At 44.2% G+C, this 25,811-nt stretch overlaps 1 protein-coding gene across 1 annotated transcript in view; it reads left to right on the top strand.

Moving 5' to 3' along the window:
* Positions 1-25,811, top strand: part of FOXK1 (forkhead box K1) — a 354,146-nt gene that overhangs the window by 66,176 nt on the left and 262,159 nt on the right. The window lies entirely within an intron of this gene.

The raw sequence follows: 25,811 nt of genomic DNA, 5'->3' as shown, positions 1-25,811 counted from the left end.
TATCCACAATCACATTCCAGGAGAAACACAGTGTGATTAGACACATAAACTCCTGAGGAATGGCTTTCAACATGCTGCAGCACTGATCTGGAACAATGAGGGGATGCAGATTGGTAATGGTACACTCCATTGTATAAGACAAGTCATCCAGAGGGATCCTGGTTATGAAACACCTGTTGGAGGCTTTCATCCACATCCCCGTCCTGCCGGCTCACAGGCGTTACCTACTGTTCACGGTAGGCCACAAGCATTTTCAGTTTATTGTGTTCCCCTTTGGCCTTACCAGCGCCCCTCGGGTGTTCACGAAAGGTATGGCGGTGGTCACAGCTCATCTGTGCAGATTAGGGGTTCCAGGCTTCCCTTATCTCAACGACTGGCTGTTGAAGGCGGGCTCCCCACAGGCTGTCGTCTCCCACCTCCAGACTACGGCGGACCTCCTGCACTCGCTCAGGTTCACTAGCAATGTGCTGAAGTCATACCTGATTCCCGCTCAGAAGATCCTTTTCATCGGAGCAGTTCTGGATCCAGTGCAGTTTCGGGCTTATCCTCCAGAGCAGCGAGTCTGTGATATTAGGGTTATGATACCGATGTTCCAGCTTCTATCCTGGGTCAGTGAAATTGACCTTGAGGCTGCTGGGCCTCCTGTATCCTGCTGGTGGATTATGCCAGGTGGCATATGCAGGCTCTGCAATGGGACCTGAAGTTGCAGTGGGCGCAGCATCAGGGGTATCTTTCCGATGTCGTCCAGATCTCGGAGGGCACTGCACGCCAATTACAGTGGTGGCTAACAAACCAGATTTGGGTCAACAGCAGATCCCTCTCCCTTCCCCAACCATAATTCACAGTAGTGAGAGGTACGTCTCTTCTGGAATAGGGCAGCCACATGGGAGTGGCGGAGATCAGAGACCTCTGGTCTCCGGCGGAGTCTGGGCTCCACATCAACCACCTTTAGCTCCGGGCGATTCGTCTTGCACTGAAAGCATTCCTTCTTTCTGTCAAAGGAGGAGTAGTGCAAGTGCTCACGGACAACAAGAAAATTCCTCTTTATAAGGACACAAAGGTCCTTTTTGTATTGACCTTATTGTATTTGATTCTGTGACTTTGTGTCTTTAGACCTTTTTGTATTGACCTTATTGTATTTGATTCTGTGATTTTGTGTCCTTATAAAGAGGAATTTTCTTTCCCATTTTTTTTGTAGGCCAATCGAGGTTGTAAATATAAAATATAAGATGTCCTAATCTTTTAGGGTGATTATAAGAAAAATATCTTATTATCTTCCTTTGAACCCTAGATTGCGAAATGATTTAATTCAGGGATTTTATCCCATTTTACTCTTACACACTTTGAACTGATTTTCCTTTTTCCTCTCACCACTTTTTGTTTTGCACATTGAATACATGTGGTATAAATGACGTCGTATGATTTTGATGAATGAGTTTTTGAATCTTAAGTGTTTAGGTTGATTAATTTTTATTTTTGGATTGTTTTCACAGTCTTTCTAACACCCCTGTGTACATACTCACCAATTTCTCTTAACTCTTGGAGTGCTCTCCACTTCTTTATCGTATAATATAAACAAGTAGGATCAATTTCGTTTGTAATACATCAATGTCGATACAATTCAAGACTGAAAGAGTGGTCTATGAAGTTGAGAACGAGGTGCTCAGCTTTTGTATTCTTTGTGACAATAATTGAGCAGTATTGGCGATTGTTTTGTTGTTTATTAATGTGGCGTAGCCTTACTGCGCTTAAGCCAAACCCTTCTTTGTTCATGGGTGGACAAACTCAGCAGCTGGTGCAACGTGGATCACAAATGACGTCTTCACTCAGAGGTGGTGCAAGGTCTCTTTCAGCAGTGGGGAGAGCCCTGGTTAGGTCTGTTCACCACCCAAGAGAACTGCGTGTTTGGTTTTCCAAGGCGGCGCTCGCATTGCTTTTTGTCGCAAGTGGAATTTTGGTCTTCTTTCCGCCTATACCACTTCTGCCCAGAGTGCTGAAGAAGATTAAGCGTGACCAGACCGAAGTCATTCTTGTGGCTTCGGACTGGGCACGAAGAGTCTGGTCTCCCGAGCTCTTGAACATGGCCATCTATCCTCTGATCAGACTGCCTCTTCGGAAGGATCGTCTGTTCCAGCAGCAGGGGACGGTCCTTCACCAGAACCTGTCCAGCCTCCATCTCCTTGCGTGGAGATTAACCGTCGACAGTTGACCGCTTTTGACCTTCCTCCCGAAGTCTTTAATGTCATCTTGGCAGCCAGGCGTCCCGCCACTAAAATGGTATACGCCTGTAGGTGGAACAAATTTGTGGCATGGTGCACAGCAAAGGCTGTGGATCCCCTTTCTGCCCCTCTTTCATAGGTTCTCCTCTTCATTCTTTCTTTGACTCAGCAGGGCTCTGCACTGGGCTATCTTTCGGCCATATTGGCCTTTCTTCGGCTCCCTGATCAGCCTTCTATTTTCAAGTCCCCTATTGTAAATGGGTTTCTTAAGGGCCTTACTCACCTCTTTCCTCCTATTCCTTTAGTAATGCCCCAGTTGGACTTGATTCTTGTCTTAACTTACCTTATGTGTGCTCCTTTCGAGCCTCTACATAATTGTCCTCTCAGACTCTTGACATTAAATACTGCTTTTCTGGTTGCCATCACCTCTGCTCGCAGGGTGAGTGAGCTCTATCTTCTAAACCTCCTTTCCTTGCTGTTCATCCGGATTAGGTTGTCCTTCGAACTAGACCTTCTTTTCTTTCAAAAGTGGTTACCTCTTTCCACATAGGATAGACAATCACTTAGCCCACCTTGTTCCCGCCTGCACCCTTCCAAGGAGGAGGAGATACTCCGTCGTCTGGATCCAAAATATGCGTTATCATTTTATTACGTCGCGCTAAACAATTCTGGGTTCACGATCAACCCTTTGTTGGCTATGGGGGCGCCAAGAAAGGTTGGGCCGTGCCAAAACAGACCATCTCTCGATGAGTTGTCCTTTGCATTAAGATCTGCTACTCCTTGGCGAAAAAGGAGCCTCCGGTAGGGCTGCGCGCCCATTCCACCAGTGTGATGGGAGCCACTACTGCTTGGGGACGTGGAATCCCCCTCTGTGATATCTGCCAGGCAGCCACGTGGGCATCTCTGCACACATTCCCTAAATATTACTACCAGTATAGTCAAGTCCGTAGAGTCAGCTTTTTTGTCTGTTCAGTTCTCCAGGACTTTCTGGTGTGAACTTAATTCACAGACCCACCTCCGGGGTTGGTATTGCTGGGGTATCTATTCTAAGGTAAGTCATTTATAACTAATAGTCTTTCAGTTGAACAAGTTACTTACCTTCGGTAACAATATGTCTGTAACAGACATATATTAGTTATAGATTCCTTACCGCCACACCCATCCTCTCCGTTCTGCGAACTGACTTCTAGATTAAGGTGCTCCCTTTTAAGGGCCCTAGTTTTGTGCACCAGTGGTCAGTGTCTTGCATGGCTCTGCGCTTCTGGCGTTGACGGTCGTGTAAAAGAACTGACATCAGCACGCAGGGGCGGAGTCTAAGTAGATACTGCGGCGTCATCCTGACGATCACGACGCCGACGACAAACGCGGAGTCGACTGACCTCACCTACCGACGTGCAGGGGTACTGCTGAGGAAAAAAATCTCCGGATCCAGTCTGACGCCTGAGGGTAGTTCTAAGGTAAGGAATCTATAACTAATATGTCTCTTACAGATATATCATTACCAAAGGTAAGTAACTTTTTCATTACAATTATTTATTGCCCTCCTGGCTCCCTCGGACTCTCATTCTTGCACAATAGAACTGAAGAGACCTTGATACTGCTTATTGCCAATGGCTCACTCCCTAGCACTGTCTGACCATTAAGTCCCGTTCTGGGCCCTACTGACTTTGATTACGACTTCTACTTACGGCTCAAGTTCTAGGTTGGTTCTGGCCTCCCTTACACCACTAGTGTGGACGCCATCTTAACTGGAGGAGAATTTGGTGCAGAAGCCGGTGCATGATCCTGTGTCTGCACCCATGTTAGACCCTGAACTAACGTCGGCCTGCACTCGTTATGTTACAAAAGTGCAAAAAAATAAACCAGTTGTTTTGCAGCCCGACTCTATTTTTGTGCCACTACCACAATATCACCATGAGCAGAGGCTTAATTATCTTTTTGGTTCTGATTCCGAGCCTGTGCCAATGCAGGTTGCAAATCAGTATGGGATTGCTTCCCCCTCATTACTCAGGTGGTCTTTAAAAAAATAAATAAAAAATAAGTCCACATCACCTCAGTTGTGCACCTTAAATTGTAAAATTAACTTCCCTTTAGGGTATCCCCTCGGATGCCCTTATTGCCACATTGCTCATCTTATTTAATTGGTCAAATGTTCATACATATGGCCCTGAGTTCTCTGGTTCTTATATATCGAGGGGCTACTGTTTGGGAAGCGTGTCAGCGCCGGGGGAAAACACTGTCCCTACCACTGGGAAAGTCCACATCTGCAACGCCCACGCAGCGCCCGGTCTCTCCCTGCTGTCGGCGCTCCTCCAACACCAGCACGACAGCAGAGGAGGGGAGATCGAGGGGCACGGAGAGACTTCATCTCCCAAGTGCCCTTGCGCTGTGCAGCTGACGCCGGGGGATGACGCGCCAGGAGGCGCCTTAAAATCTTCACTGACCTCCGCGTCGCGGGAGTGCGCAGGAGCTGTGTCGGGCAAAGGGCGGGCCCTCTGTGGCCCTCAGAGGACCGAGAAGGACGGGACGGGCCACCCCCCTTGACTCCAGCAGAAATAGGGTAAAAACTCTTACCTACTATTTAAATAACCAACAAGGTACTGTTTGTCATCCGATTGAGCAATCCTATTAAATGTTTGATCATTCTCCTGTAATCACGATGTCATGAAAGGGGGCAACCAATAAAGCTATCCCACATAGGGGCTCGCCAAAAGGGACACAAGTCCTACTAGGAAATAAGCCCACTCGGCAAGCTCCCTTAAATCCTGGGGTAAACGAAGCTACACAGTCACCCGAGTGCATAACTACAAATTATTCTCGCGTATCTGTCTTTGATTATGGGAATAGCTCAACAGGGCTAGACGAACTAAACAGACTGTGTGGAACTAAGTACACTATAGCTGCAAGTAGTCCTGAATACATTAGCGCCCCAACTGGTTCACAAAACTTGAATAACAGTCTGTACGAACGACCCCAAATTAACCCAGCAGACGCCCAGAGCACAGTAACAGCACGGCCTCCACCTGGTAAAAGGAAGTGCAAGACAGACAAACTAAATGGGAATCAATCTAAACATCCCAAATTGTTTTCAAATTCCTTGCTGTCTGCGATTACTTCCCCTCCAACCAACTCCTGATCCGGGTGAAACTGTGGGAGGGTTAGATCTCTCAGCACCGCCCTCACAGACGACCTTACTGACCCTCATTGAATGGCTAAATAACTCCGCCATTTCACCATTGATGGCAAAAATAGATCTTCTGGAGGATAGACTTACGGAATTAGAGACCACGATCAACAAAAACCTGGGCCCCATAAAAAATCAGGTATATACCAGGCAACCCCCTTCTTCTGCTGTTTCTGGAACCCTTAAACCAACTGCACTAAGCACCAATGCTCAGACTCAGGCCCCAGCTCTTAATATACTAGATCCAAAGGACCCTCATCCTCTGCCAAATCGTGTATTTCCACAGCGCAACATTGCCAGTTCAGGGTCAAACATAGCACCTCATATTCACTTACCACCAGAGGCTGCTCCCTTTGTTTGTGTTCTATCAGGAGTGCCACCAATCACACAGGGGAAAACTGATACAAAACAAAGTTATCCACTGGTTATCTAGGAATAGACCCCTGCCTGCTGAACTTAATGGCAGAATACTAACTGTTAGAAGGGTGGGCTGGTTAGGTCCCCTTCGAAAGGATATCATCGGGGATCTGGTGTTAGTGAAATTCTGCAACAGAAACATTGTTTCGTTCCTCCAATCTTGGTACCGGCAAGAAGAAGATGGCCCGATACATACTGGGGACCTTTTCGACTTTTACCCTCATTACCCCGCATTTAGACCAGGGGCAGGCTACACCCATGCTATCGGTAAATCTGTTTGGAGGACGATCAATAGTAATCTCCCTGCACCTAACCGTCTCGATATGCAACGCTACAGAGGACATAATTAGTAGCCCATGGGAAGGGCGATATTTATGTAAAGGCAGGATTGCTAGAATATATAACTGCCTAAATATTGTGTAAAGATGTTTTCATTATGAATGAGGTATGCACATTTTAGGACCGGGATCCTCTCTCTTTGAACAATCTTTTAAATCTCACTTTTAACTTCGATAATATTTTGCGGCTCTTGTTAAGGTTGTTTTAACTGTATGTTTTTAAAATTGTACGCTTTTATGATTTGTACAACAAAATCGAATAAAGCTAAATTGAATGAATTATCGAACCGGGTATAATCGTTGAACTTCAATATGAGGAGTCCGCGTTTAATCAACTTTGCAGCATACTCCAGAAATACACCCTTTTCTTATTTGAACATTGCACATCGACTGTAGACATCTGTTAGAAAGCTGCTGGTATCTTATAAGTGGAGTTGAAAACAAAAACTCCCCTTAAACAGAACTTGATTTGCCACATTGTGGACCAAAGAAGGAAGGGGTACTTCATTTGCAGGCATGGTTCGGAAGCGATTTGAGGTGGTAGAGTTACACCTGCCTTTCGTTGAAACTAAAACTCAAGTTAACACAGCCCGAGCCTCAACTTCAGAGCCCTAGTTTCCTTTTAATAATGCCCTCAAAGATACTCTAATGACTACTTGGTCATAACAGTGTTCTTGCCTGTTTGTAGGCAAGTGGCCAGATATCATAGTTCAGTACGTGGTGACCCTCATTTACTAACCAATCCTTTATCGTACAGCCCTTGAACAGTAAAGTGAATCCCAGCTCCTTTTCCTCACTCATACGGATAGAACAACTAAAAGCGTTGGTGCCTTTGGCAATGTATGTCTATCTGAAGCGCAGATACACCTGTGTCCTTTGGGACCTGGCCCGATTGATTCTGCTGATCTTCCTGGAATCTCGTAAGAACTCTTTGGCCCGTACGATATATGATGGGCAGGACGCAGCCACATATTTTATCCATGCATGTTTGGATGCCACGGGTTGCCTCGGCAGGGCGATTGGTATCAGTGTTGTCTGTTATTGACATGCCTAAATGAAGTCCTCTGGGTTCTCTTGTAATGTGCAGGCTTCGCTGATTGACATGCTCTTTGATGGGGTCTCGCCTCTTTGGTGAGAAGACAGACTCCATTTATGGAACAGTTTAAAGGTTTTCAAATTACAGTGTGTTTCTTTTGGATGTTGGTCCCCCTGCCAAACAATTCTAGCACCAGTTTCAGAAATGTAGGGCTACTTCACAGGCGTGGCATATAGACAGACTGCCTTTCCAAAAAGTGGTGCACCAGACAACCCACGACGGACCGCTGTCCGGCAGATACTCTGCAGGTTTGCAGGGTCCCCAGTCATCTAACCACTCTCCTTCTACAGTGGCCTACTGACAGCTTTAGTTTGCCCTCCATGGTGCCCTCCATGGGAGGCAGGATCCAGCACTTCCATCTGGGTTGGCGATCCATATCTTCCGATGGGTCTTGAAAATTATTCAAAACTATTATGCCCTACCTTTTTCTCCCCTCCCCACCCTCCAAGTATCCGACCTACACCAGAATAGATTTCACAAGAACATCGGTCTATCCTGTTACAAGAGGTACACCTCTTCCTCTCCAAAGATGCTTCAGGGAGGGTAATAGACTCAGAGAAAGGTCGAGTTGTAACTCTCACTAAGCCTCATACGGAAAAGGATGAGGTATAGAGAGGCCTACTGTTTATCTTGGAGCACCGCCCTCTCAAGGACTTCATTTGGGAGAACCGATTCAAAATGGAAACTCTGCCCAGATCTATCTGCTTTGGACTCTAGCGCCTGGATGTTGTCCTTGGACTTACACGCCATGTATTTTCATATACCCATCTTGCTGTCCCACAGGATTTCTCTGTGGTTCAAGGTGAGCCAGAAGCACTTTCAGTTTGCCATGCTCCCCTTCTGCTTCACCTATGCCTCTCCGGAGTTTATGAAAGTGATGATGGTCCCGGCTCATCTTCAGATGTCAGGAGCTGCTATATTCCCATACCTCAATGACTGGCTGAAGAAGGGGAGGCGTACCACAGTAATTCATAGACCACCTCCAAATGATAGCTGAACTTTGAACATCATTAGGTTTCACCATAAACGAACTGAAGTCCCACCTTCTTTGCTCTCAGAGGCTTCCCATTCATTGGGGAAAACCTGGAAGCAGTGGAGTTCTGGGTTTTCTCTCTGCAGCAACGAGTCCACGAATTTGGGCTACGATCCCGCTGTTTCTGGATACAAGTGAGGATGGTTCTGAGGCTTCTGTGCCACTTAGCTTCATGCATCCCACATGTCAACGACGGCAGGTGGCACATGCAAGTACTACAGTGGTAGGTGACGTCTCAATGAAATCAGCACAATGACTGGCTATCCACTCCATCAAGCAATCTGAGGTAGCAGCTCAAGATCTCCACTAGTAGCTGACCAATCACAGTTTGTCCTGAAGCAGGCACACTCTCATCCCCACCCAAAGCGGACAGTGGTGACCGGCGCATAACTGCGGGGGTAAGGGGTGCCACCTGGGGGAGCTGGAGATCAGAGGACTTTGTTCTCCAGTGGAGGGCTGGCTCCATATCGGTCTTTTCTAACTCTAGGCAATTTGTCTCGCCCTAAAGGCCTTCTTGCTGTCTATCAAGGTGAGGCAGGTACAGGTTCTCATGGACAACACACACCAGCACCACCATTATGCAGTACTGCAACAAGCACGGGGGGCAGGTATCCTGGGGCCTGTGCAAAGAAGCTCTGTGTCACTGGAGGCTGCTTGAGCTGTAAACTATCTATCCAGTTGCCAATCACCTGGCTAGGTCCCTGAATTTCAAAGTAGACGTATTGGGGGGGCTCCAGTACACCTTCCAGCCGTTTCTCTCCTGCTCCACGTTTCTGAAGACTATTTAGATCGACCGGCCACAAGTCATCCTGGTGGCCCTGAATTGGGCCAAGAGAGTGTGGTTCCCAAAACTCCTGAGCATAAATATCTATTCTCCCATCAGACTGCCATGTCAGGAGGACCTCCATGAATGCCTGGATTGAGACTGCCTCGTGCAGGCAAGCCTGTTGAATTTCTTTTACTTGTTTTACCTTTCTCCTATCAAGACATTGCAGTGGGACCTTAACTTTGTCTTGACATTTGATATGTGTAAGCTCTTAAAACTGATACATAGCTGCTCACTGCTTCTCCTGACCTTGATGGCTGTCTTCCTTACTGTGATAGTTAGCTCTTGTAATCAGTGAACTAAAGGCATTCAAACTGGAGCCGCCCTACTCCACTTTTTTGCTGACAAATTCGGGGTCTTCATCTATGCTGTGGAGCATGGACAAAGTACTGCTTCCTGTGGCCACTGTCCCTCCACTGGCTAGGAAGTACAATTTGTTTAAGGTCGAGCCTGGGCAGTGCATGCGCTGCTGTGCGAGGCATGCTGTAATCTAGACTGTGTCTTGATGCACCACCCATCTTTTCTATTTGTTCCTGTTCGTGCCCTTCATGCTTGCCTGCTTTTGTTTAGTCCGCATACTTAATTAGTCCCACCTTTTCATGTTTCGGGCCGTTCCAGCAGACTGACCCTGCTACATGTGGTCTTACACTTTTTTGAATTTACGTTCCTTCGTGCACATTTTTTGGGGGGTCTGCCTTGGGTTTGTGTATCAGCATGGCACCTGCTTCACGGACGCCGCGCTTGCATTTTCCAAGGAGTATATTTTTATTATTATCACGACTGCCGCCGCTCTGAGTCGCGTTCATGTTTTGTTGGCCATCCTCTCCTTGATCGCTGCTTTTCCATTTATGTTGGCATCTCCCCACCACCCCCACACGTCGTTCTATTTTGACCCTTCCTTTTTAGGTCTCGCCTACGCAGTGCGCATGAGCTACATAGGAGACCTTTAGCTGCTGTACAGCTCTTTTTTCCAAGCACATATTCATGCTTGTGGCGGCATACAGCTTGTTGGAGTGTGCAGCGGCACGCAACAAGTCCAAGTGTGTGTTGATGAAAAAGAGAAGACTGCACGCGGACACATGCACAAGTGCGGCCGATGCTTGTTGGTTTCCTATGCGCGACTCGCCAAACTTTTGCAAGCAGACTGGCATGCCTAGTTTGATCTTGAGCAATGGCATCCATGCGCCTTTCTTAAAGTGCGTCTTCTTCTTCTTGCTTGCCTCTCTTCCTTCTTGCTGGCCTCTCTCCCTCACTCTTCCCGGTCTCTCACTTCCTCCTTTCGCCTTCCTTCTTCCTTTCGTCTCTCTCTCCTTCGCCTCTTCCGTCCTCCCCCCTTGTTCTCCCCCTCAGCTGTAGCTATAGTCCTACAGTGGTGCCCGGAGGTGCAATGGTTTGAGTCAGGACATCCAGACACTAACAAAGGCATTCTGATAAAGGGTGTTACGTATTTAAAGAAAACGAAACGCTTGCCATTTCTTTATCCTCGGCCTTGAAAACTATATAGGCAAGCTCATAATTCGTGATTGCTATATCACCAAGAACAAATTCACCCTCTCTTGTTGACCCCTAAGCACCCTTCCTTCCGGGTCACACTTTCAACCATGCAGTCCTGTTCTTTTCCCCTGACCTCAGGTTGACATGTTGGCCTCAGAGTCAATGGCTCAAACACTGATGTGAGTTCTCACATGCTCACATTTATTATAAAGTATTTTTAAAAACTTAATCCATTATCAAAGCATTAAGAAGGAATTCAGATATCAGTAAAAACACCTTGATATGCTGACAATGTAAAGAGTCCTAAACCAATCACACAGCTCACAGTACTATATACATTATGTTCAGGGTCACAAGGACAGGGTAGCCCTTGGGCACACAGGGTCCATTTACACGGCATCCACATACAAGCAGGCGAAACTCCCTGCATCTTGGGGAGCGATCCCTGGCCGCTGCCCAATCCGACGTATGTCCTGAACCGGTCTCCCTCCTCCCAAGACACCCTGCCCCCCCCCCCCCCCATCCATCAGAATGAGGGTCCCTCAAAGCAGCCCCATGCTCTACACTACTACCCAGCATCTCAAATGCACCCAGATGAGGATTCACACCGAATAAAATGTATATTGGCAACCTCAGTGCTGTCCTTTGTTGATTTCAAAATAATAGTGTCTGTGCATTGATTGTGTATATCTTCTGCATTATTCCCCCACAACGACGACTAGAGCTTTACCGTCCTTCGGCCTCCGCACCAACCAGGAAAGATGCTGGAAATGGACACATGGTGTCAATGAAAAGACTAGTGATGTGCACAGAGTACCCGGCTTTGATGAAAGCTGCCTAGACCTCTGCTCAGCTTGGGAGGGGTATGCCTCATTTGGCCGGCCCCTGTGCATAACTTAGTGAGTTCCACCATTAGGTACCTACAGGGCTTTAAGTGGGATGAAAAAACTGGGGGGGGGTGGTCTCTCAAAGGGGCGTGGTCAGTGTAATTAAGGGCGTGGCTTAAAACACATAAGCAAAAAATCTGTGCTTAGCATAGTGTGCCGCCCAACTTGTATTTTGCTGTTGCTGTCATTGCATCCAGATATGACACAACAAGTAACATCATACCTACAGCAAGTCAGGACTATTGGCGTTGTCAATGGTTGTTTAGTTGCATAAGATGAATGAGCAGCAACTACGGATTGAATATAATATTGAAAAACCTTCCACTTAAAGCCCTGGTGACACCTCGTCAATGTTGTTGCTCCTGAGTTTCAAAAAGAGAAGGGAAATCCAGAGTCTCTTTAACCGCATCGCTGCTGCGGTGATTTTTGCGCTGTGCGGCATTTTTAAAAATACCGCGTTACATGACGAGCTCAGCTCGTCATCAGCACAAGCCACCCGTGGCTGATGACTAGCTGAGCTTGTCATCAGCAGCGAAGGGGTTAAAGGATTTCCCTTTCCCTACATCGCTCACCTGGCATGACGTCATGCTGTAACTTCTTCAGTAGTGAGAAATGAGCAGTGTAAGCACGCGCACGTCTATGTGCCTGTTGACACTGCAGTCTGGAAAAAACGGACCACCTGTGCCAGGGCACCAAACGGAGCCAGATAGAGACCCGTTTCGAGGCCTCCTTTAAACAAGCATTGGCACAGCCAATAGGTCTCGCCTTTGGGACCTTATAAGTATTTAGTTATGCTGCACAATAGCCTTACTGCAACAACATTAACTGTTACATGGCTAACACTTATAAGGTCCCAAAGGCGAGACCTATTGGCTATGCCAATACTTGTTGTAAATTGAAACGGAGGTACAAAGCTCTAGCCAGTTGCTGTTGCCATTTATAGCTCTGTCATCTTCAAATAATTACTGCATAATTAAAGAAATTCCCCATGAAACAAATGATGCATCTGATCACATGATTTTTAAATTGCAATCGAAAGTCTGTGGGGACAGGTGCCCAGTGATTAGTGATTCAGAAAAGGGGGTGGTGATGAACAGAGTGTCTGAATTAAGCAGACCACTCTTACCCAGTCCAAAGATCAGGGCTTGATCCATCACCGTTTTTTAGCTCACTTCACCATCCCAGCTCAAAACTTGACTATATGCAAATTAGTCTGACCCTGGCCCAGTGCATCATGGGAACAGGGCAGACCAAACTACCAAGCCAATTCTTATACTGGGAAGGAAACAAGCTACCGGGGACCGGTTTCTGGCATTTCAGCCGTCTTCGGCCTGGCTTGCTTGAATCCTGATGGTGCAATGAGCTAGGGACTCACATCTGAGTATACCCTTCCACGCTTATGGTGGACAAAAATGATTCAGAAAAGGGGGTGGTGATGAACAGAGTGTCCGAATTAAGCAGACCACTCTTACCCAGTCCAAAGATCAGGGCTTGATCCATCACCGTTTTTTAGCTCACTGCACCATCCCAGCTCAGAACTTGGCTATATGCAAATTAGTCTGACCCTGGCCCAGTGCATCATGGGAACAGGGCAGGCCAAACTACCAAGCCAATTCTTATACTGGGAAGGAAACAAGCTACCGGGGACTGGTTTCTGGCATTTCAGCCGTCTTCGGCCCGGCTTGCTTGAATCCTGATGGTGCAATGAGCTAGGGACACCCAGTGATAAGTGAGCACATGCCTGTGTTTTGTTAATGGCCTTAACCCCTACTGTGCTCATGACGAGCTCAGCTCGTCATGAGCCACGGCGCTCCGCTGCTCATGACGAGCTGAGCTCGTCATGACCATTGGAACGCTCGCACGCTGGACTGATTCCCCTGCTGTGCTGAGCGTTCCTGACGAGCTCAGCTCGTTATGAGCACCGGAGCGCCGTGGCTCACCGCTGTGTGCGCCCCCCAGCACAGCGGGGGAAACAGCCCCGCAGCGAAGGGGTTAAAGGTCCTCCGTGTGGCAGCATGGCTGGTCGGGTAGAAGGCATCCAATTGAACATTATTGATTTTGGTGTGGGCTGCTGTGCTCAGCGGCTGGCTCTGGCTTAAGCAGCGAATTTCTCAGCTCCGCTCACACTGGGACTGCTATTTTGAAGCTGTCTGGCTGTTGAAGTTCGAGCTGCAACGCTGCGTGGCTTTTATGGAGCAGCACCAGAGAGCCGGGAATTTGACTCCCCAGCCTCACAGAGGATCTTCTCTTCGCAGTGGCTGTTGGTGATGGGCATTTCATTATCTTTCACCTGCTGGTAGTGTTTTTCAACCATCTATATCATCGAGCCAGAACAACGAATAATTTAATTCACTGAAGTGCTTACATGCTTAATGCTAGTCCCTTGAAAATATATACCTTTACCCACCTTAAAATTATGTTGTGGGTGATGCGTATGTATTAGATTGTGATGCAGGTGTGTATTTCAATTGATAAAAGTATTGGCTTCTTGTTGCTGATCCAGCCCTGCTCACGCTGGTACTGCTATTTTGAAGCTTTCTGGCTGTTTCCCCTCTCGTCTCAGCTGAGCCAATTGATGCAGCAATTCATTGTATTCAGGGAGGGGGAAAGGAAGCTTAACACAGCAGCTCCACAACGTGACAGCGGAGGGTTAGAGGAAGCATGTGTAAGTCTGAACCAATGTCGGCAGACTTGCACTACCACAGCAGCCCAACAACCACTCCAATGGCAGAATACTTTCCCTTTCGCTGGTGGTCTTGTATGATTTCTAATAAAAGAGAGAGGGACCCTCTTCCAAAGGGATGGGGTATCAACTATTGACTATGTCAAAAAAGAAATTCCCTTTGGACACATTAATCAGAGCAAAAATGACATAACATATAACAACGATACAAGCAAACTCAGAGCAATGCAATAGTAAACCAAATTCTGACACAACAAATAAATTCCAAATGCACAGTTTTATTTAATAATTAAAAATGAGGTTAAAAACCAAGTTTAAAAAGGTTATCAATCAAGGAAAAACAGACAATATAAGGAAACAAATATATTCTAAAGTTCATCACATAAGTTCCTAAAGCTAAACCAAGGGAGATACTCAAAAGGGTGTTATTCAGCGTCAGTCAGAATAGTCCTTTGATTATACAGTGGATTCTCTCCCCCAATCCTCAACGTGTTTCGACGGGCCTAGTGTAAAATAGCCGTCTTCTTCAGGAGAAATATTAGCTGTCTTCCCAGATAACTATAATTAAAAAAGATATCTCAGTAACAATACTAAAAACACATAAAACATGAACATAAGGCAACAATCAATCTGCTAGCCAGAATTGTTTTTTCTCACTATTGCTCGGTATGCTACACCACCTTACATCTTGCACAAAGTAATATACACAGTTCTGACATATTTCACAATAATTAAACAGAGACAGACATATCTGTGCATGCTGTGTTGTCCCTCTCCCTCATTCTTGTCCTCCTCCCACCACAAAAGTAACTTTCCTCTACCACCCCCGTCCTCCATTGATATTTACCTACCCCCTTCCTTCTCCTGGTCTCAATGTGTTTCCCCTCCACTCTCCCAAACACCCCTGTGCTGTTTGTTTTTACATGTTGCATAGCATTTTGGGCAGCTGTGCAACATGGTTTAAAGGTTATAAAAGCGGCATGATGGTGTCAACGTTGGCTGAATTATAGTCCTTTTTAGGTTTCGCAGACCTGCGTTGCAGCACGCATGAACTGCTTGCTTAGAGAGGCTTATTTTAATCGAGGAGATTTCAGAAGTGGAGTTAAAGCCCCTCCCATCATTCTTATTGACTGGCGTAATCGTTTATGTTAAACGCTGGCTTCCGATTCAAAATGAGGCTTCTTTGTTACCGCCCTGTTTCCTTTTTGGACGGTCCATCCGGACTGGATCTTTTACTTGCAGAGCTATACAATCTCCTTTAATTAATGGGTAAGCACTTTTTAGGTCTCACCTAAGCAGCGCGCATATGATGCCCTAGGAGGGCATGTAGCCGTCGGTCTTCACTTTTCAAGCACTGCACTCGTGGCGGCATCCACCTTGCGGGAGCGAGCAGCGGCGCGCCACAAGCACAAGTTCAGTGCTTGAAAAGTGAAGACTGCTCTCCCCAGCTTGCGCGCACCACTCGCAGGCTCCTCTCCTGCTCTTTTACGAGACTTTACTTTCGTTACTCCTGCCGGTTTCTTTTTTGCAGATTTATATAGCGCGAAGTCGACCCGAAGGTATTGGAGCGCTTTATTCATCTTGTTTTTTCCTGCTTTCACTTTCTGTAGACGCTCATAGTTTCTCTGCTCTAACCCTTCTAATGCCGTGTGGGTGCACACATTACTACGTGGTACCAGCCATCCCGCTGTGTTTGCAGTGCACCATTAATTTGGGGCTTTGCAGTTTGAACACAGAAGGTGTTGTGGTGAATTTGCTGCGCCATAATGTAAGGTTAAATATTTCCATTAATTGTCCTTAAATGGCTATTGATTGCCAGCGAGCAATGTCTCTTCCGGCTACTAGGAACACAAATGGAGCTGATTCCAGACATAGTTTTCGAAGTCGATAGTTTTCAGAGCAGGACCCGCCAGCAGAAGTGCCAATCTCTTATGCAGATCTGATGTAATTTGCTACTATGTTTTAGGAAGGATCAAACCGATATTTAAAAAGTTGATTTATGTGCGTGTTCTACAGATGAAATTCACCCTCACTCTGTGTGCAAGAGAGAAAACCCGCACACACTAGGTTATTATGAAGAGCAGAAGTGGTGGCAGACAGGGTTGCACGGTTGTTTTTAGTGGTGTTTGTTAATTTTCAAGTATTTGTATAAAGCTCGGCTGCCGCGTGGCTTCATAGCGCTGTAGGCTGTCTGGAGGTTGATGTTTCATTTCTGCACGGCTCTTACTTTACAGCATAGTGTACAGAGGTGCTCATTTCCACAACACGTTCATCATCCAAGACACTTCTAGCAGAGTACTCACTCACCTCACCACATTACACCCAGACGCCGGAAAAACAGAGGTCAAATGTCGTCAGCAGTACACTTGCCATGTTCTAGTGTAACATGCGTATAGCGCCTTACTGGTTTTGCAGCGCCCACCAGTAGTGTGCTACGTTCTTGCCTTCAGGGTTATGTGACATTAACCTGTTCGACAAACTCCAGACATGAAAATGAGCGCAGGCCTTGTTAAATGAGAGGTGTGATTTAGTGAGGATTTTCTTTTCCCCTGAGGCGAGGTGTGTTATTTCCTTGTGTTGGTTCACAGAGAAGTGCATTTCAAAACAATATTTTCAAATAAATTAACCGTTTATACAGTCATCTGTTTTGCAATCTCTTCCGAAGTGAGGCTCTCATAACCTTTCAGTTCTTCAACGTGTTCCCAGAGGTGTCGTAGCTTCCGCCCGCCACTTTCTTTCATTTCCCTAGTTTGCACCTTCCAAATACGAATACAAAACATTACACAGATCCCATAATCTCAGTCAGCAGGGAGTGGGTCTGTTTGTCAGGTTAGACAGATCTCCTTGGCGCAGATCCCGAGGTCCAGAATTAACAACACTTTGTACCAAGTGTGCATCACAAAAGTGACACAAACCGAGTAAAGTATCTAATTGGGATTTACTTATGAGCGCAAACCATCTTTGGTGCTGAATAGCAGCCATAAAGTAACTCAAAGTAGTGCAATTTTGCAACAAGGGGTTATACCAAGGCTGTGCTTGGACATTCCTATTCAACCACTTCTAGTTTGATGCAAAACTGCTTCTACTGAAAAAAGTTCAACAGTATTGTGTGCCTAAACTGTATACCTCCTGGAAGTAGGCGTAACGTGGTAGAAAAGTAGCTTTCCTCCAAACATTTCCAATTGTGAGTGTGTGCTGTACTTTGCACATCACATACAAACGTAGAAACATTTTAAACTGTGTCAATCATACTATTGTTTACTGGAAGGGCACCATTCAAGTACAAAACATATGCTATATGTCACATTAACATCCATGTACTGTGGTGCCAGGGTGTGAACATGGAGCTGACAGCCCGAACTATCCCAGGGTAGAGAGCGAACTGCAGCATTGACAATCTGAGTAGATATGGCGCAGTCCTGCTGAGTTTTTTTTCATCAATGCAGTGCAGCAACCTCGGCTTTTGTGCTGCGTTGTGACAGTGGCTTAACAAAACGTGAGAGCTTGGCACTTTGTGTCACTGCTGTCCTTCCTAAAGTGCTCATACCTCTCAGTGTTTGTCTGTTTGTGTCACATATTATAATATGTGCATATTATAATTGTAACTGCTGTCCTTCTTAAAGTGCTCGTACCTTTTAAGTGTTCTCAGAGTATCTCAGAGACTGCTCGCCACATTTCACAGACAAGCACTACAAAATCACTGCGAACAAATTGAAGAAACGCCGCCAAGTTTAACGCAATAAACAAGAAACAATGCCGAAATCTGCAAATTACTGGAAGTCTTACATCAAAAAAGCCTTTGACAGAATTCCTGCTATTTGACAAGAACATCCACTCTGTGGCAATCAGCTTTTTTTTGCAGAACTGCATGTTTGCCCCTTAACAAAACAAGCATTGGCATAGCCAATTGGTCTCACTTTTGGGACCTTATAAGTATTTAGTTATGCAGCACAATATCCTTGGTTCCACATCATCATCAACTGTTGCATGGCTAAAGACTTATAAGGTCCCAAAGGCGAGACCTGTTGGCTATGCCAATGCTTGTTTTTCTTATTCGCGTAATGGCGACAAATTGTTTCAGTCTCCTTTGGCAAGGGCGGCCACGTGTTTATTTTTGCATCGCGCTTTCACTTAAAGTGAAAGCGCGATGCAAATATAAAAAAGTGGCTTTCTTTGCACAATGGCGAGAGCTTTTTTTTCAAAGCGGGGCAGGTTCTGCTGTTCCTTGAGGTCTTGAAAGCTGCTTCAGGAGTGCATCATTTTCTTGGACAGGGACATAACCCAGCAGAGCGCGCTGACTGCCGCCTCGCCATGACCAGATAACTCTGTTTGAAAATAACAGGTGTTCGGCGGGTTCAAGGGTCACTGTAGTACATAATTAATATCTGTTCGGTTGCACGATCTTACGCTTTTTATAAACCGATGAGTGAGTTTCTCTAGGAATTCCTCAAGTGGGTAAGAAGAGGAGTCTTTTTTTTTTTACTCGATTTTAGTGTCGATTTTCCATTTGACATGAATTTTAGCTGATTGTACTCTTGATATGGCCATACTGATGAGATACATGATGTATCAAATTGCTGTAAGGGTTGGACCCTGCCAACTACTGGGTTTAAATTGGAGTTAAAAAAACATAAAAACATTCCAATGCTCTCTCGTACACTCCTGTTTCTCATAGCATGGATACGGATCAGATTATTGCTTGCTTGTTCTTCTCTTCACATTTGCCAACCGATACGCCGGCCCGCAAAAACATTAGGAAAGTGTGACCAATGGTTGGAATTAGATGATTGAGTGCTACAGTAAATGATAACTGCGGGCACAGCAGGCGCCGGATTTTCCTAAACAAATAATTACACTTTGAGGCAAATCTGATTCTTCAAAACTGCAGAAATACTACATTTGAAAAACAACATTAAATATCAATATGTAGTGTTTGGAAAAAAAAGTTGTTTCAGTATATTAAATTAGGGGTGAATTTACAATGTAGTTATTCTGTTACCTGGGAGCTAGCTTCCAGCTGTTTACACGATTTGTAAAGCGTAGAATGCCGCCTTTTTGCTGAGTCAGCAGGCTTCAGCACTCAAACTAAGAAAGATCTATGAACAAGCATTTGCAATGCAATAGTAAGTACAAAGTGCGTATTTACGCACTGCTTGCAGGTTTTCAAAACATATTAATAAAAGGCATTGTCATTTACTCACAATTGCAAGACCTATTGCATTACAAATGCTTGTTTTTTGTTGTTGGTTTTTTTACGATGAGCCATTTTGCACAGCACCTCAGCTGCTGTACAACATGTAAAAAAACAGACAGTCAATAGATTTTGCGTAAGTAAAATGTATTGGCTTGTCAATGCTTGTTGTGTGAACGATGGCCCAGGCCGCTGTCATTTGGGGAGTGCCTGTGCCCTAACCTGATAATAGGCTGATGATGGCCCACTTTTCCCATTTGATTGCATCTAACCTTTGGAACGGTTTTGGGATCATAACGTGTATTGTTCTCCATAAAATCAACTGATGTGCTCGGCAGAAACATTCCCAAACTAAATCATTTGGAAGGACTCGCAGGTGCTACCCTTTCGTCATGTTGGCTATGACAATCTCGTCAGAGAGGCAATATATCACCTTTTTGTGAATTTTAACGTTCTGAATTTTGTTAAGTCTCTTGCTCAAACACAATAATGTGTATTTGTAGTTACTAAGGGAAGAGATGTGGCCAACTGATTAAATGTTTGATTATGGGACTGACAATTGAGTCCTCAGCTTTCTGTTGTTCCTAGGTAACTTAAAGCGACAATCCCCCTCTGTTTTCTTATCTTAAAAAACATAACAGCCATAGTTCCTTCCAGGCTGGACTGAAGAGTTTGAAAAGTAGCTTAATTTATGTCTGTGTAGCATCCAATATGCTACAGAAAACTTTGTAATAGCAGTAGTAGAATCTGTTGTAGTGGTTGTACTAGTGCTCAATAAGAGGACACCATTTTCCACATCCTCGTAATTTCACAGTGACCCCTGTGAATAACCTTGTTCAGTTAGTCATTGTGCAATATCTACAAACTTCTACTTGAAGATAGTGTTTCTCATGTCAAACTGTTTTGTTTTCCATGCCAAAACTTTAGGTTCAGTAACTTGAAATATGTGGTTATATCTCCGCTTTTGAAAGATGGGAATGGAGATCAAGCATTGTCTGAGGCACTAGCCTTGTTGTGAAATTTCCTGCGTATGTCTGTCCAAACCTCTGATGATTACTTTGTAGACCGATTAGGACCTTGTTGTGTTCAAGTAATGTGCCCTATTTCTCAGATTTGACCATCACTTAGGTCTGTACTCTAAAGGGTGATCGTGTGGCTTGGCAAGCACTTTTAATGAGCTTATAACCTAAGCTCTTGTGTTGCTTCCTATCTTGAAAAAAGAGTCCACCATGACAGTGATCTTGCCTTAATTTTGTGACTTTCATAGATGCTTGCTTATCACCTGTGACGACTGCCACAGCCTTTGAAAACCCTGATACTGTTACCAGACGATGATGTCTTGGGCAAAATGCAGCTGAATTTTTTTGAAAGATTGTCTCCTCCTTGGGCACTTATGTTTTGCTCTATATTTATTTATATTTTTGCTTATTATGTTTAGTTTTGCTTTATAATATGCATATAGTATATCTCTTTGTGTTAGGTAATGTTTATACTGATAAGTCCTCTGTCATTCCATGCACGCTCCCTGAGTTCAAGATTCTGTTAAATGGAACTTGGAGTGGGTAATTGCTGGAGTAAGGAGAGTTGAACAGGACGTGCAATGTAAGAGGTGTATAGTGTTTCAACTTTTAATAATTATTCTGGAAAATATATGGTCTCCGATTTTACAAAATTGACAGTGAGCTGGAAGGAAGCAGTTGTAACACCAGAGGATAATCCACGGTGCAATCTGAAGGATTTTCTTCATTTTGGTATTTATGCACAGCTTTGGATTTGCGATGTCGTAAAGTCCCTTTTGTGCGTTTTAAAGATGTGTTGAGGGCAGCCTTTGCAATCCTCGTACTCTGGGATTGATTATCATTTTACTCATGGTTGCTTTTGGTGGCTGCAACTGCATTTTACAAACATGTGCATCATGGAGTTGGCGTGGTGTCGGCGTGGATGGTTGTTACATGCCATTATCGCAAAAGTGGATTCGCATGTAGAATGTGGTGAGGGTTGCTGGATTACAGAGTGGTGTTTCCTTTCATCACCGTCACGCATTTGCTTGCGTTTGTCATTGTTCATGCGGCCATATTGGAAGTACTAAAGCACACACCATTTCATTGGATCTTCATCACGTTTTGCATATAGGCATCAGCATACATGCAGCCATATTGTATTACAATTTGGTTTGTACTCTACTAGTTCTACAGATGTCAGAAGGCAGAGCAAAAGCTTTTGAGAAGCAAAGTGACAGTTTACGATCGAACAACATAATTAGTGTCTTCTCTCCTACGATCGTGTCAGTTTGTTCCTCAGCTTCTAATTTAGACCGGTGTATAAGACAGTAAATCAGCAAATTATTGACCCTCTGGTCAGGTTGGGTCATAGTGAACTAGTCTCTTAAGTGATGGAGTCAGGACACTATTCCTTGACACAACAATCAGCGAACTAGTCACATTGGCTAATAAAATGACCCGGTTTGTTGTATATTTGGGTTGATTATCAGCATGGTAACACAACATTTTGAAATTCAGGTCACACGGTCAATATGACCAACTGGTAGGAACCCATGTATCAAATGGGTGGAACGGAAGGCATGCCTTTTTAAATTCTTGGAAACGATTGACAAGGAAGGCGAAATGAAGTCTGAAAGGATAAAGATTTTCTTGCATTCTGATGGTCCAGAAGGTTTAAAAGTGTATGAGGAAATGATCAAAACAGCTGGTATTAGGGAGTCAAATGTTTAATGATTCACTGAGCGATTGTAATAACCATTTTGCTCCTAAAGTATGCATTGGTATTTCAAGGTATACATGTTTTCAGTATTTAAGAATTTGGCGGGGGATTTGTAAATTTGATTATTTGCAAGAACAGTTAATCTGGTATCAAGTGGTCATACATACCAGTGATTCCTCGATTCAAGAGCTTGTGGATAAATGGAGATGCAAACCTTAAAGACCTATTAGCCATTTGAATAGTGAAATTGTACTAGATACATTTCCTTAACCTAAGCTATCAGAAATGCTTGCACTGATAAAGGATGCTAAATGGTTTTCTACCATAAATCTGTCAACAGTGTATCATCTGATTTGGCTGCGTGAGAAAAGCAAGCACTACATAGAATTTATTACTCCTACTGGGTGCTTTCAATATAAGAGGATGCCTTTTGGCTTAACTTCGGCTGCAACCATCTTTCAAAGTGTCATGTATCAACTGTTTGGAAGTCATGCAAGAGTAAGGTGCTTCCCAGGTGACATTTTGCTTTTTTGGCAGAGATGGGTCAGACCATGACAAAGTTGTGAAGATGGTGTTAGGCATGTTGGAGAAGAAGGGGTTAACTGCAGAGCATTCCAACTGTAAGTTTGGTGTACAATCAGTGACTTATCTTGGACATGTTCTGTGTGGTGAAGGTGTAGCTACAAAAACTAAGTTGGTGGAGGCCATCCATAATGCCTCAAATCTTTAAAATGAGGTCAGGTCATTTTTAGACATGGTGGAATTCTATGTGCAATTTGTAAATGGATTTTCAAGCAGAATGTACAATATTACACAATTGCTCAAAAGTGAAGTGACATTTTTTTGGTCAGATAAATGCAAGATGTAATTCAAGTATATAAAAATGCTATTGTGCAGGTCCCTATGTTAAGCAGTTTGACCCTGATCTTACAAATGTGGTCACTGTGGATGCAAGTAAAAAAGGTTTGGGCGGTGTTTTGGCTCAAATTGAGGACTGAAAAAAAGCAGTAATTGTATTTGCTTCGAGTGCCTTGTCGCCTATTGAAGAAAACATTTAAAGTACTAGAGAACTAAACTCTTGCATGTGTTTGGGCCCTAGAACATTTCCCATCTTTTGTTTTGGGCAAGAAATGCATTATTCAGAGTGACCGTAAAACTTTTCTTAAGCTGTTAAACAAGGAAGGTCTTTACAAGGCGTCTGTCAAGATTGCAAGAATGTTGATGCGTTTGTAAGATTTCATTTATGAGATTGTGTATGTACCTGGGAAAAGCAATGTTTTGGCTGATTTCTTATCCTGCATGCCAATAGACATTTTGGAGTGTGACAAGAAATAAGTGGGATGAGTTACAAGTTGCGCTGATTGATGTTGGAGAGATGAATATACTAGGGATAAGGACTTGCAACGACTTATAGAGTGGGTGGTGAAAGGTTGGCCAAGTAAATCGGGGATATCGAAGAGAGTATGGCACTTTTCGGAAATTAAAAATGAATTGACAATATTTCATGGAACCATTTTCAGAGGTGATAGAGCTATTCCCCCATTTATGCATAGAGACAGCATTATGACCTTGTGCCACAAAGATCTTTGTGGCATAGTGAAAACCAAAGAGTCAAGAAGTGGTGTTGGGGGCCAGCCATAGACATGAATGTGAGGGACTGTATGGTGTGTAATAAATCCGACAAATCTTTAAGGACTTATAGACCCAACATGTGTGAGCCAATCATTCTGGATAAACCATGGCACACGGTGGCCATAAATATTATGGATCCTATTGGTACGCCTTCAGAGTATATCATTACTATGATTTATGTAACTTCTCGATGGCCAGTTATCAAAGTCGTAGAGAAAGTAGATTCTGTAGAGGTGTTGAAGATTATGGACAAAATGTTTGTGGATGACCAGTTCAAATCTTCAGTGATAATGGAGTACAATTTATGTCAAATTTAGCCAATAAGTATTTCTAGATGTTAGGTGTGAAGTATAGAACTAGGTCCTTATACAATCCCAGTGGAAATGGCATGATGAGAGATTTAACAAAGTTTTGAAGAATGCCATTCAAATTGCTTGTAAGAATGGAGAAGATTGGGAGGTCCAAGTTTTAAAAGCTGTATAGACATATGGAACCACCGTCCATGAAGCAATGAGCGGAAGGGGACCAAGGACTAAATGGAATTCCGAGTGTTTATTGCAGGCTGCTGATCTCAATGTATCTTTTGAGGAAGTCAGAAAGAGGATAATCAATAAGCATTAGAGATGTAAGGAAGCTTTTGATTACAAAAGAGGGTCAGGAAGCGTGGAAAACCGTGAAGGCATGTGGGTCAAGGTGAAAAAGCCATGGAAGGTAAAAAAAAAAAAAAAAAAGAGTCAATTTTCAGAACCTTTTCAAGTATCCAAAGTGTTACGTATTGCTTATCTTTTGAGTAATGGGAAGGTGTGGAACCTCAGAAGGATTGCTGTTCTCAAGGGGAACAGGAGTTTGTTCAAGAAATATTTGAGGAGTTCTTGCCAGATACTGCGGTAATGATTGTGGATGCCGTAAATGGAAGGAGGAAAGCAAATGAAGTTAACAACGGTAATATTCCGCAGAGGGAGGTAGAAGGCGCAAGTAGTAGAGACAATTTGCATAGAGAGGCAGAAGGTGCGGAGTTGGTTGAGCTGGATGAGGTGGTTGGGAATGATTCTGAGGCAGTCCTGGAAAAGTAACAAAAGGAGGTACAAAGTGTTCCTAATGAGGAATAGAAGGAAGGCCTTAATAGAAGGGCGAGTGTCAGGCTGAAGCGGTTGGAAGATTTTGTGTGTGGAAAGGATACATAGGATTTTCCTGTGGAATGTGAATTTTGCAATTCATAAACGGAGGAAGATGTGTTGTGTCTTAGGACACTTATGTTTGGCTTTATATTTATTTATATTATTGCTTATTATGTTTAGTATCGCTTCATACTATGCATATAGTATATCACTTTGTGTTAGGTAATGCTTCTATTGGTAGGTCCCCTATCATTTTATCCACGCTCCTGGAGTTCCAGAATCTGTTAGATGGAACTTGGAGTGGGCAGTAGCTGGAGGACGGAGATTTGGACAGGCATGCTATGTAAGCTGTGTATGGTGTTTCAACTTTTAATAAATTATTCTGGAAAACATATGGTCTCCGACTTTACAAAGATATGTTTGCATGTGTGAAGAAAAAGCAAAAGTTTAAATATTTTTGCTTGTGTGAGCAGATCTGTGATGTTGTAACAGTTATGGATATGGTGTGCTTTAAACTATAAACTATACATGGCTTGTCTTCATGGCAAATGAAGTACACCTCTTAAAAGTGTCGTTCCAAAATAAGAAAAAAAGTACAATGATCCTGAAATGGGTTAAGCACATATCACTGAAAGGGTTGATTGGATCAAAACATGCCCATAAGAGTCAAAAAATGTAACATTTGAAAAAAGATTACTGCACTTGCTGTGGTTGTGTATACTGAAGTGTATTCTCTTGTGTGTGCTTAGCCTTCTATGTGTGCTTTGATATAAAGAGCCTTATTTCAGGGTCTGTAGGAAAACAAGCAAATCCCTTTCTCACTGGTTGTTAGTGTGCAATAACTACCCCTTACCGCCCCCCACCCAACACTCCGGTAGCAGCTCAATGCCCCTTGGCTTGTGTGTGTGTGTGCTGGGGTGGTGGGGTAACTTTTACACTGTCTGGCTACTTAATTCTAAAATGGCATCAGCA

The sequence above is a fragment of the Lissotriton vulgaris genome, chromosome 10 (assembly GCF_964263255.1).
Source record: "Lissotriton vulgaris chromosome 10, aLisVul1.2, whole genome shotgun sequence".
Classification (NCBI taxonomy): Eukaryota; Metazoa; Chordata; class Amphibia; order Caudata; family Salamandridae; genus Lissotriton; species Lissotriton vulgaris.
The sequence above is the reverse complement of the archived record's forward strand: the minus strand, read 5'-3'. Positions and strand labels throughout refer to the sequence as shown.